Source organism: Acartia tonsa, chromosome 15 (genome assembly GCF_053477335.1).
Source record: "Acartia tonsa isolate MP-2025a chromosome 15, ASM5347733v1, whole genome shotgun sequence".
NCBI lineage: Eukaryota > Metazoa > Arthropoda > Copepoda > Calanoida > Acartiidae > Acartia > Acartia tonsa.
Window position 1 is genome coordinate 24734060 of NC_137274.1, and position 9782 is coordinate 24743841.

The window sequence follows — 9782 nt, forward strand, 5'->3', positions numbered from 1 at the left end:
AGTTACAATATGTATACAAATGATGAAAAAAAATATATAATTCTTGCAAAAAGATAAAATCACTGCAAATTATCTTTTTTGCAAGAACCATAAAACAAAAAATATAGCAGAAGAACATAATGATATCTCTTCTGTGGAGAAAAAACCCGAAAATTGAATTTTTACTCCAAAAATATGTAATCATTAAATGGATACACCAATGTACCCTACTTTATATTGGTCAAGTCAACCAAATAAGCAAGGAAATGAAAAGGCCACATTTTATTTGCATAAAACCGAAATAGAATGAAAATATATGCAGCAAAATTCATTGCCTTCCTTTTTCTAATTATTAAATATCACCTTTGTAAAGATGATTCAAACTATAAATCCTAAATAAAACTTTAAATTTAAATCAATAAAATTTAAATATCTAGGCGAAAATTTTACTTTTAAAATGAAATTATTAGAAAGTGATAAATATATATTGTAATTTGCAAAATCTGTAAATAAAATGAAATAATTATTTAACTATGCATTTTTTGTCTTAATCTATGAAATTAAGTAATCAAAAATAAAACAAAAAAAAACTTTGAAAACAAAAATAAACCAATAAAATAATTAAAATTCATAAACTTTTGTTAAAATTACGAAGTATAATATTAATACTTTAAGTTTACTTGAAAATTTTAGATTAAAATTAATAAATTTGAGTAAATCTAGGAAACCTGTCAAACAAGTTTTGAATTACACTACTCAATAAAAATTAAAATTCGGTAATAATCATAATGAAATATGCTTTTAAACCATATTTAGAAACATAAATGAATAAATATAAATAATTTATATAAATAAAAAGTTAAATAAATTCAGCAATATCATGAAATACAATTTCATGCAAAATATAAACTATAGATAGGTTTCGTGATTATTTTAAATTTAAATTCTTTGCCTCAAGAAAAAATCTAAATATTGACTAGGTACTAAATTGTTTTGGGGGTAAATTTACCCAATTTCTTGTAATCATTATAAATGATCCATCAAAATTAAAAAGAAAGCAAATCAAAACATTTAAAATCAAAATATCAATAGAGAAAAAAGCTTTCTTATTGTTAATTTTTAAACAAAAACTTCTTGACTTTTAATCACGAAAATCGGACGAGAACTGGTGCTTTCAACATGGTATGGCCGTAGACATATATCAACGGAAAATGTGGCAAAAATTAAATGCAAAATGCATTACGAAGAGAAAATGTGGCGTGAAATGAATGCAAAACGCTCAACAGTACAGGAATCTACGGACAAGGAAGAAAAAGAGACAAATTTTGAAATATGGATAAAATGTTAAAGCCTACGACACCAAGTATTCCCAGGCGGTCACCCATCCAAGTACTAGCTTGGCCCAATGTTGCTTAACTTCAGTGATCGGTCAAGAACTGGTGCTTTCAACATGGTATGGCCGTAGACATTTATCAAAGGAAAGTGTGGCATAAACTAAATGGAAAATGCATTACCAAGAGAAAATACGTACAGGTATCTACGGTAAATGATTCTAAGTTCTAGATTGGTTTCCAGTGATTAGTGAGTTCTCTTTAACCCTGAATAAAGATATTTGTGACTGACTAAGACAGACACCCAACCCGAGCGGACTCAAGGTGATACACACCTCTTGTAGAAGTGAATCAAGCAATATTAGCTTGGTCGTTTTAGACAATGATGTAAGGTTACTTGGACAACCATATTATTTTGATATTTGTTGAAGGTCCGACCAGAAAAGTTAATTTTCATAAAATACAAGCACAAGGTAACTAAAATATTAATCCAAACAGGTATGTGTAGTACTGAAAGATTTCATTTTATCGAACAATAATAGTTGTCAACCCAAAACTCATGCCTCAACACGGAGAAAACTAAGCCTAACTGGGAACTAAATAGAGCTGCCATCTGGTGACAAAAACAGTAACTACATATTATATCATAGTGGTTGCATTGTATAAGGGCTTTAAGTGTAAAAAATAAGCATAAGCAGTTGTCTCTTGCTGTGCTGGTTTACATTTTTCACACTTTGGTATTTTTTTTTCTCAACTTATAAAAAAGGATGAAAAGATTTGCCTACGACACCAAGTATTCCCAGGCGGTCACCCATCCAAGTACTAACTTGGCCCAATGTTGCTTAACTTCAGTGATCGGACGAGAGCTGGTGCTTTCAACATGGTATGGCCGTAGACATTTAACTTTGGAAAATGTGACATATGCTAAATGCAAAATGCTACAATACAGGAAAATTATGGAGGGATGATTTATTCTATACAACTCAGGTTGCACTTAACCAAAAATAAACAGAGAGAAAACCAAGCCTACCATGAACTAAAATGCTGCTGCCATCTGGTGAGACAATTTTGTTACTGTAATTTTAAATAAGCATGATGCCCGGGTAGCTCAGTCGGTAGAGCGTTAGGCTTTTAACCTAACGGTCCAGGGTTCGAGCCCCTGCTCGGGCGCTCTCATTTTTTGTTCAAGTCTCCAATCAGTGTGATACGTACGTAGAGACTAGAAAATAGCTGGTCAATAAGAATTCCTCGATAGTCTAGTGGTGAGGATCTCCGCCTGTCACGTGGAAGGCCCGGGTTCGATTCCCGGTCGGGGAGAGATAATTTTTCAACCTTGTGAAATTTCTTTTTTTTTCCGTTAAATATTTCCGCCACTGCAAACTGTTCAATTTGGTAAAAGTATTAGCTGGCCGGTAGGGGGATCGAACCCGCAACCTTTGCGTTATTAGCACAACGCTCTAACCAACTGAGCTAACGGGCCTGATTGAGATGATATGTATAAGTATTAGCACAATGCAAAAACTACATGCTTTTTTTCTTCTCTACTTGATTTTCTTTTTCTTGCCTTCCATAATGTTTTATGTCAACAAATGCTACTATTTTCTTTTCTCTTACCAAGTCCCATTAGCGCAGAGGATAGCGCGTTGGACTTCTAATCCAAAGGTCCTGGGTTCGATCCCCAGATGGGATGCTAACATTGCATTTTGGCTAACCTTTTTGGGTTATCAAAACATGGAATTTCTTAATCCATGAACACTATATTAGCAGTCAGGATGGCCGAGTGGTCTAAGGTGCCAGACTCAAGGACAACTTCCTTGCTCTCTGATAGAGAGTGGTTGTGAGAATTCTGGTCCTCGATGAGGGCGTGGGTTTGAATCCCACTTCTGACAAAACTATTTTTCAAAACACAACCAGGAGATGAAAAAGTGTTTGCCTGCCCCCGGTGAGGCTCGAACTCACGGCCTTCAGATTATGAGACTGACGCGCTGCCTACTGCGCTACGGAGGCTTGTTGGCAGTACAGGATTACTACTCTTTTTGAATGTACAAAATGAAATGAGATGAAAATGCGTCAGCCGGGAATCAAACCCGGGTCAACTGCTTGGAAGGCAGCTATGCTCACCACTATACCACTGACGCTTTTTTTACAATATTATTATGTACGCCAAAGTGAAAACCACAAATACATATTTGCCTAGTAACTAGCACACTTAAAGAAAAGCAGAGGGCAATAAAGCTGTTTACTCTATGTAACAAGTTTCCGTGGTGTATAAATCCAAAGTTTCAAAGATTTTTACAAAACACATTCCATTGCAAAAAACGCGATCTTTGGTTTGTTTAAATGTCCATTTATTTAGCATTTTTCAAGAATGTCAAGCGTGGGAAAATTTTTAGAATGTGGGAACCATTCATTTTGATTTAAATGGTACATATGATTTTCATTTAAATTCATTTTTTGGACCCGTGAGAAAATTTTTTTAACGTGAGAACAATTTAATTTTTAATTGAATTTCATTTTTTGGAAGTGTGGGAAAAAACAGGAGAAAAAATATATTTTAGTATAAAGAAATGTTCTATCAGTTTCAAACCTTTTTCATTCAATAGATCATACTGACTTTGGAAAAACTGTCAGACCGATTTTTGAAATTCAATCTGTGAAAAAAGATATTCAAGTTTTAATTTTTTGTTTTAAAAATATTATTTTACATGTATTGACGCCATCTTGGATTATGAAAATTTTTTTTTGTTAGAAGATTTTTTTCTAAAATATTTTTAAAAAATTAACTTTTTACAATAAAAAAATCTTTGAACTTAAATTGACCAATAATTCAAAGATTTTTTCTCTTTGATTTGGAAGATTTTTTATGATTTTTATTTTTAATGTCAAATAAAAACACAACAGTGAAAAAATGAAAATTAAATGAAATAACGTTTTATGATTTTATTCAAGAAATTATTTGCTAACATCACCTTTTTGTTGCAATAGAATGTTATTTAAGCAAACAAAATTTAGCATAAATGCTAAATTTTGTTTGCCCAATGTTGATTAACTTCAGTGATCGGACGAGAACTGGTGCTTTCAACATGGTATGGCCGTAGACATTAATTGTGTGGGGTTTAGTTAGGTTTGGGCTAGGATTGTTTGGGTCAAAATTCCAAAAATGTTAAGTCTACGACACCAAGTATTCCCAGGCGGTCACCCATCCAAGTACTAACTTGGCCCAATGTTGCTTAACTTCAGTGATCGGACGAGAACTGGTGCTTTTAACATGGTATGGCCGTAGACATTTGATAAAGCATTTTCACATTGTTATGTGGATATTACACTTTGTTTTCCTTAAGCCGGCTTAAAAAGCCAGGTGGCTGGAAAAAACAGGAAATCATAGTGTACTATAGTAAGTCTATTAAGTAAAACTACACTAAGAATTCCTTTCATTTTTCTCACTTTTTCACAGAAATTGGCTTAGAAAATTCAGCCAATATTGAAAAAAATCTCCACTTTGATTCTCATGAAAGCGTTGTTATTGATTATACGTCTGATAATAGAGGTAATAAAATTTTTTTAAAAAGAGAAATATAAATTTAGTAGGTTTAAAATCACAAAACTTATCGTTCAAATCCAAATGAAAATTCAACTGGAGGAAAACAAGTTAGCAAAACCTAACTTCTTTATTTATGAACGGATTTCAAAAATTCTTTCACTAAACCCAGGGTGGGGAGGTATCAAGTGGGGTTGAGGGGGGGAGAGGGGGGCGACCTCACCCCCCTAAAATTTTTTATTAAATTTTTGTTTCTTAACCAATTTAAAAAATTCTTTCACACATGACATCACCAACCCCCGGAGAAAGAGGGAGGGGGGGGGGGGCTGGCAGGTATTTCCCCAAAATTTTTGTATAACTTTCTTGTTTCTTAACTAATTTTAAAAATTCTTTCACACACGTAATCACCAAACCTCAAGGGAGGGGGGGGGGAGTAAGTCCCTGCATTCCTTAATCCAAACCTCCTAACACTGCGGGCAAACCTAACCTTAACTAAACACACCCTAACCTAACCTCCCTTTTCTGGACCCTGCGGGAAGCTCCAATCCTAAAAGTCTTTATTTCCAACCCTGTAGGGAACTTCTTAACCATTACTTAACCTTACATAACTAAACTAAAATGACAACATTCAGTAAAGTAAATCTCAAAAAAACAGACGAATATTGAAATGTAGAGTAGCTGCAAATTAGCCCTCCTTACTTTAAATAAGGAAAACTTAAAATTTGTCGTTTTTTTTGCTTATTGCTTATTATTGCATGTATATAAATTACTAGGATTCAGGGAGAAGACAATGGAATGTAAATTCTCCCCCCCAAAAAATCGTCTAATTTGTCTTTATGTAGTTGGTACTTTCTTATGATAAGATAGGACATTTTTTCGGCATTGACTAATCCCTCCCTGTTGTAATCTGAAAAAGTATATTTCATTTTATTAGAAAAAGTAGCCTTTTGATACTGCCTCGTTGTTGAAAGTTTTAATTAATACCTAAATATTTCCCGAATAAAAAAAGTAAATAAAAAATGCTGCAGTTTTTAATCGCATGGGATGTCAAAGTGACCTATTTTAATGAAAGGCAATACATTTTTTAAACTGTTTCCATGGAGGAAGAATTTTCGGTACTACGTCAAACCCTAGATACGTCAAACAGTAGATGCGACAAACGCTAGACAGACAAACAGTAGATGCGTCAAACGATAGACAGACAAACGATAGATACGTCAAACACTAGACTACGACAAACAGTAGAATTTGCCATTTCGCGACAAACAGTAGAATTTGTAAAGTGCGACAAACACTAGAAGCGACATACGCTAGAATACCTATAAACTTATAAAATATTTATAAATTTTTTCGTTCATTAATACTAAATTTATATTTCTATCAATGCAGGAATCTAACTGGATAAGATAATTGACGTAAAAATCTATGTACATCACCTATAGCAAATAATAAGTGGTTGAAACGTTTGAACACTCAACTTATTAAACCAACCAATCATAATTCATTAAAGTAACAAAAGTTGTTTAGCCAACGATTAATAAAATGTTCTTATAAAACTTTGGGGACTAGTGTACTAAACAGCCCATTTTCCCCTCTCGCTCTGCTATCATTGTCCCTTCCCTGCAGAAAATGTGATATAGCAATGAAAAGGTGATTTTGCAATACGGTTAAAACTAAACCAGCATGTGTTATTTTTTTGTATTTATAGTCATTAACAGTTATACGATACATCAAAGAAGATTTATTAAATTAAGTCTAATATAATTAAAGAGATAAAGAATTTTAGTAATTTAAATATAATTATTTTTAAATGACATGTTTGTATAAAGTTATTTTACAGTTGCTTTGTTTAAACATCAAAGGGAGATATAAATGGGCGGAGTTATATACACTTAGGATGAGCAATATTTTATGAGCATTAATTATTTGACCATTTATGACTTCGCCTTACAACACTTTTTCAACAGCGCAGCTATTTAGTAGTAAGTGTATGTATGTATATCTATAATTCTGACAATCCGTTGCTTGACTGAAACGTTTTACAGAAATCTTATTTCACCTAGGCCATGGGTTAAATCAAATAATATAAAATAATTTCAATTGTAATGAAATTTTTCTTTTTAGATTCATAGTTACAATACTTGTTTATTACAAGAGAAAAAAATCTTGCTTTAATGTTGCTGCACTACTTACTACTGTACATATGTTATTGTCCTTGTCTTTGAATCAGTACAGCGATTCATCTGGGGTCATTTGGAGGAAAAATAGGGGAATGCAGGCAATACTAATTCAAATTTAAATGGAGGTGTTGTCATCCCTCTACAAACCCCTACCACAGGCACTACTTTAAATAATAATCACCATATAATTTTAGTCAGTAATAGGCAATATAATTTAAATTCCACAAAATTAGTTAAAAACCTTCTGGACCTATATGAAGCTTTACTTTAAAGAAGAACCATATCAGTTTTGCTACATACAAAAAAGATTATTTCATTTTCTTTTTAAGTTTTAAAAAGAAAAAAATATATTTTTTTTTTGGGGGGGGGTGGTAGATACCCTCCACAAAATTAGTTAAAAACCTTTCCTGTACACATATGAAGCTTCACTGTAAATGAGAACCATATCGGTTTAGCGGTTAGTGAGATCCATCGCTACAGACAAAAAAAGCGTATTACTTTACATAATAGGATTAATTCTAGCGTTTGTCGTATCTATTGTTTGTCGCCTTTAGAAAAAATCTAGTGTTTGTCATATTCTAGCGTTTGACGCATTCTAGTGTTTGTCGTATCTAGCGTATGTCGTGTCTAGGGTTTGTCTGTCTACTGTTTGTCTGTCTAGCGTTTGTCGCATCTACTGTTTGACGTATCTAGGGTTTGACGTAGTACCGAATTTTCTTCATACTTCATCATACAGGGAGGGGGCATTAGGCTGTTTATTACTCTAGTCCCCAAAGTTTTATAATAACGTTTTTTTATTTGTAGGTGTAATAACTTTGGGGTTTTTTAGAATCTTATATAGCTTATCCCTTTAAGTCTCTGAGTTTATGGCTAATATACCCATTATACAAGTTTCCGTTTGCTAAAAAACAATAGATTTATTGCTCTAGATGGTTATTCATAAACACATATTAAAAAGAATTTTTTGGCAGAAGAAGATAATTTTTATAATTGACATATGTGTTACATTGAGTAATAATACCTTCAAAATTAATGATTTGGTCAAAAACTTCCTATACTATTTTCCTTATTGGTATAATTCTGAAATTGTAGATCTAAACCAATTATGTCTATTGCCAAATTTTTCAAATACTTTTAAATAAGTGTTCTTTTAAAACAGCAAAAAAAATAGTTTTTCTATGATTAGGGTTAGTACGTCCGTCCGTCAGTGGTTAATTTAGGCAGGTTATAATTGCCATATCAAGTTCAAACTTTCAGGGACAAACCTTTAGCAAATATTACTGTTAATTGTATCCTAAGCTTCACATTCAATAATTTTGTAAGCCTTATTATTTATTCATATAAACAAAAAAACGGAAAAGTTTGTTACCAATGAAATATATGGACGCTAGACTATTGCAGAACAGCGAGGAGGTACAACAAACATTACCAGAAAAATGAAATGTGATAGTTTTTTTTGTTGTTTTCAATGTACACTTGGTGCATCTGTTTAGATCCCTCTCATAAATTAGCATTTATTTATTCTATTTGTCCCTGTCAGCCATGCTAATAAATAAATAAAAAGAATTGAAACATTGATTTCCTCAAAGTTTTATAATAATATTTTCTTATTCGTTGGCTTTAAAACTTTAGGTACTCTTAATGAATTTTGAATGGTTAGTTTATTAAATTGAGTGTCCATACGTTTCAAGCACCTAACATAAGGTGTTATTTTGTGTATCAACATTGGGGATGTACATCAATTAGTCAGCCATAATCTTATCCCTTTAGATCCCTGTGATTTTTTGTTTTGTTTAAAAGACAATGTTTAATTTTAACGGAAATTTACAAAAAAAGACACATTTTTTTGCAGCTACTCTTCATCTTACTTTGGCTGAATCTTCTCCATAACTACTATGGCTGTCCGTGCGTATGTCAGGTTTAGGTGACAATATTCTCGGCAATATTCTCGGCCCATAATTAAGATAGAGGACTCATTTTTTTGTGCCAATTCTGTAAATATTTGTCTCTGAGTCTGTTAGTCAGGTGACCAAAGGCAAAAATGTACAATTATAGAAATGTGAATTTCTGATTTGTTATTTCAGATGGATAGATAGATAGATATATTGTATATTGAATGTCATATATATTGATAGGTATATGATTAGCGCACCTCCCTGGCAAAACCCTGATCACGCCACTGAATAATGAATTCTACAGAGAGAGAGGGGACAATGCGCTGTTTATTACATAAGTCCCCAAAGTGTTATGATAACGTTTTCTTTTTTATTGGCTTCACAACTTTGGGGACTTTTGATAAATTTTGATTGGTTGGTTTATTAAATTAAGTGTCCATACGTTTCAACCACTAATTGTAATCTACATAAGGGGTTATTTTGTGAAATAACATTGGGGATGTACATCAACTTTAACTTTATTTTACAAGGATAAAAAGTTAAAAACATCTTTAAAATCAGATCTTAAAAAATTTACAAATTTTTAATTATAGTTTTGAGCAAGGTAACTATATTTTGGTTGTAAAATTTTTGGTCAAATTATAGAATTGCTTACCTTATAGAAGAATCGCTATTATAATTCCAAATGGACATACATACTGTCGTAGATAAAGATTATAACCATAGAGTTGTTTTGCTTCCAAAATGATAGCTTTTTTTGTAATCAGAATCAACAACAATTTTGTTTAAGATGTTTAACATGTTTTCTGTTTTGCTGTACATAAACGTATGGACGTACTGGAATACTCAAGTTATAGAG

General features: G+C 32.3%; 7 non-coding genes across 7 annotated transcripts; 3 read left to right on the top strand and 4 right to left on the bottom strand.

Annotated features, from left to right (window-relative positions):
• Positions 1–1327: 1327 nt before the first annotated feature.
• Positions 1328–1446, bottom strand: LOC145307796 (5S ribosomal RNA). Its single transcript, XR_013875665.1, has one exon. It is a non-coding gene; the product is annotated as a 5S ribosomal RNA (ribosomal RNA).
• Positions 1447–2088: 642 nt separating this feature from the next.
• LOC145307723 (5S ribosomal RNA) lies at positions 2089–2207 on the bottom strand. Its single transcript, XR_013875593.1, has one exon. It is a non-coding gene; the product is annotated as a 5S ribosomal RNA (ribosomal RNA).
• Positions 2208–2407: 200 nt separating this feature from the next.
• TRNAK-UUU (transfer RNA lysine (anticodon UUU)) lies at positions 2408–2480 on the top strand. Its single transcript has one exon. It is a non-coding gene; the product is annotated as a tRNA-Lys (tRNA).
• A 75-nt stretch (positions 2481–2555) lies between these two features.
• On the top strand, positions 2556–2627 carry TRNAD-GUC (transfer RNA aspartic acid (anticodon GUC)). Its single transcript has one exon. It is a non-coding gene; the product is annotated as a tRNA-Asp (tRNA).
• Positions 2628–2927: 300 nt separating this feature from the next.
• Positions 2928–3000, top strand: TRNAR-UCU (transfer RNA arginine (anticodon UCU)). The gene has a single exon. It is a non-coding gene; the product is annotated as a tRNA-Arg (tRNA).
• A 244-nt stretch (positions 3001–3244) lies between these two features.
• TRNAM-CAU (transfer RNA methionine (anticodon CAU)) lies at positions 3245–3317 on the bottom strand. The gene has a single exon. It is a non-coding gene; the product is annotated as a tRNA-Met (tRNA).
• Positions 3318–4476: 1159 nt separating this feature from the next.
• LOC145308565 (5S ribosomal RNA) lies at positions 4477–4595 on the bottom strand. The gene has a single exon (XR_013876389.1). It is a non-coding gene; the product is annotated as a 5S ribosomal RNA (ribosomal RNA).
• Between the last annotated feature and the right edge of the window lie 5187 nt (positions 4596–9782).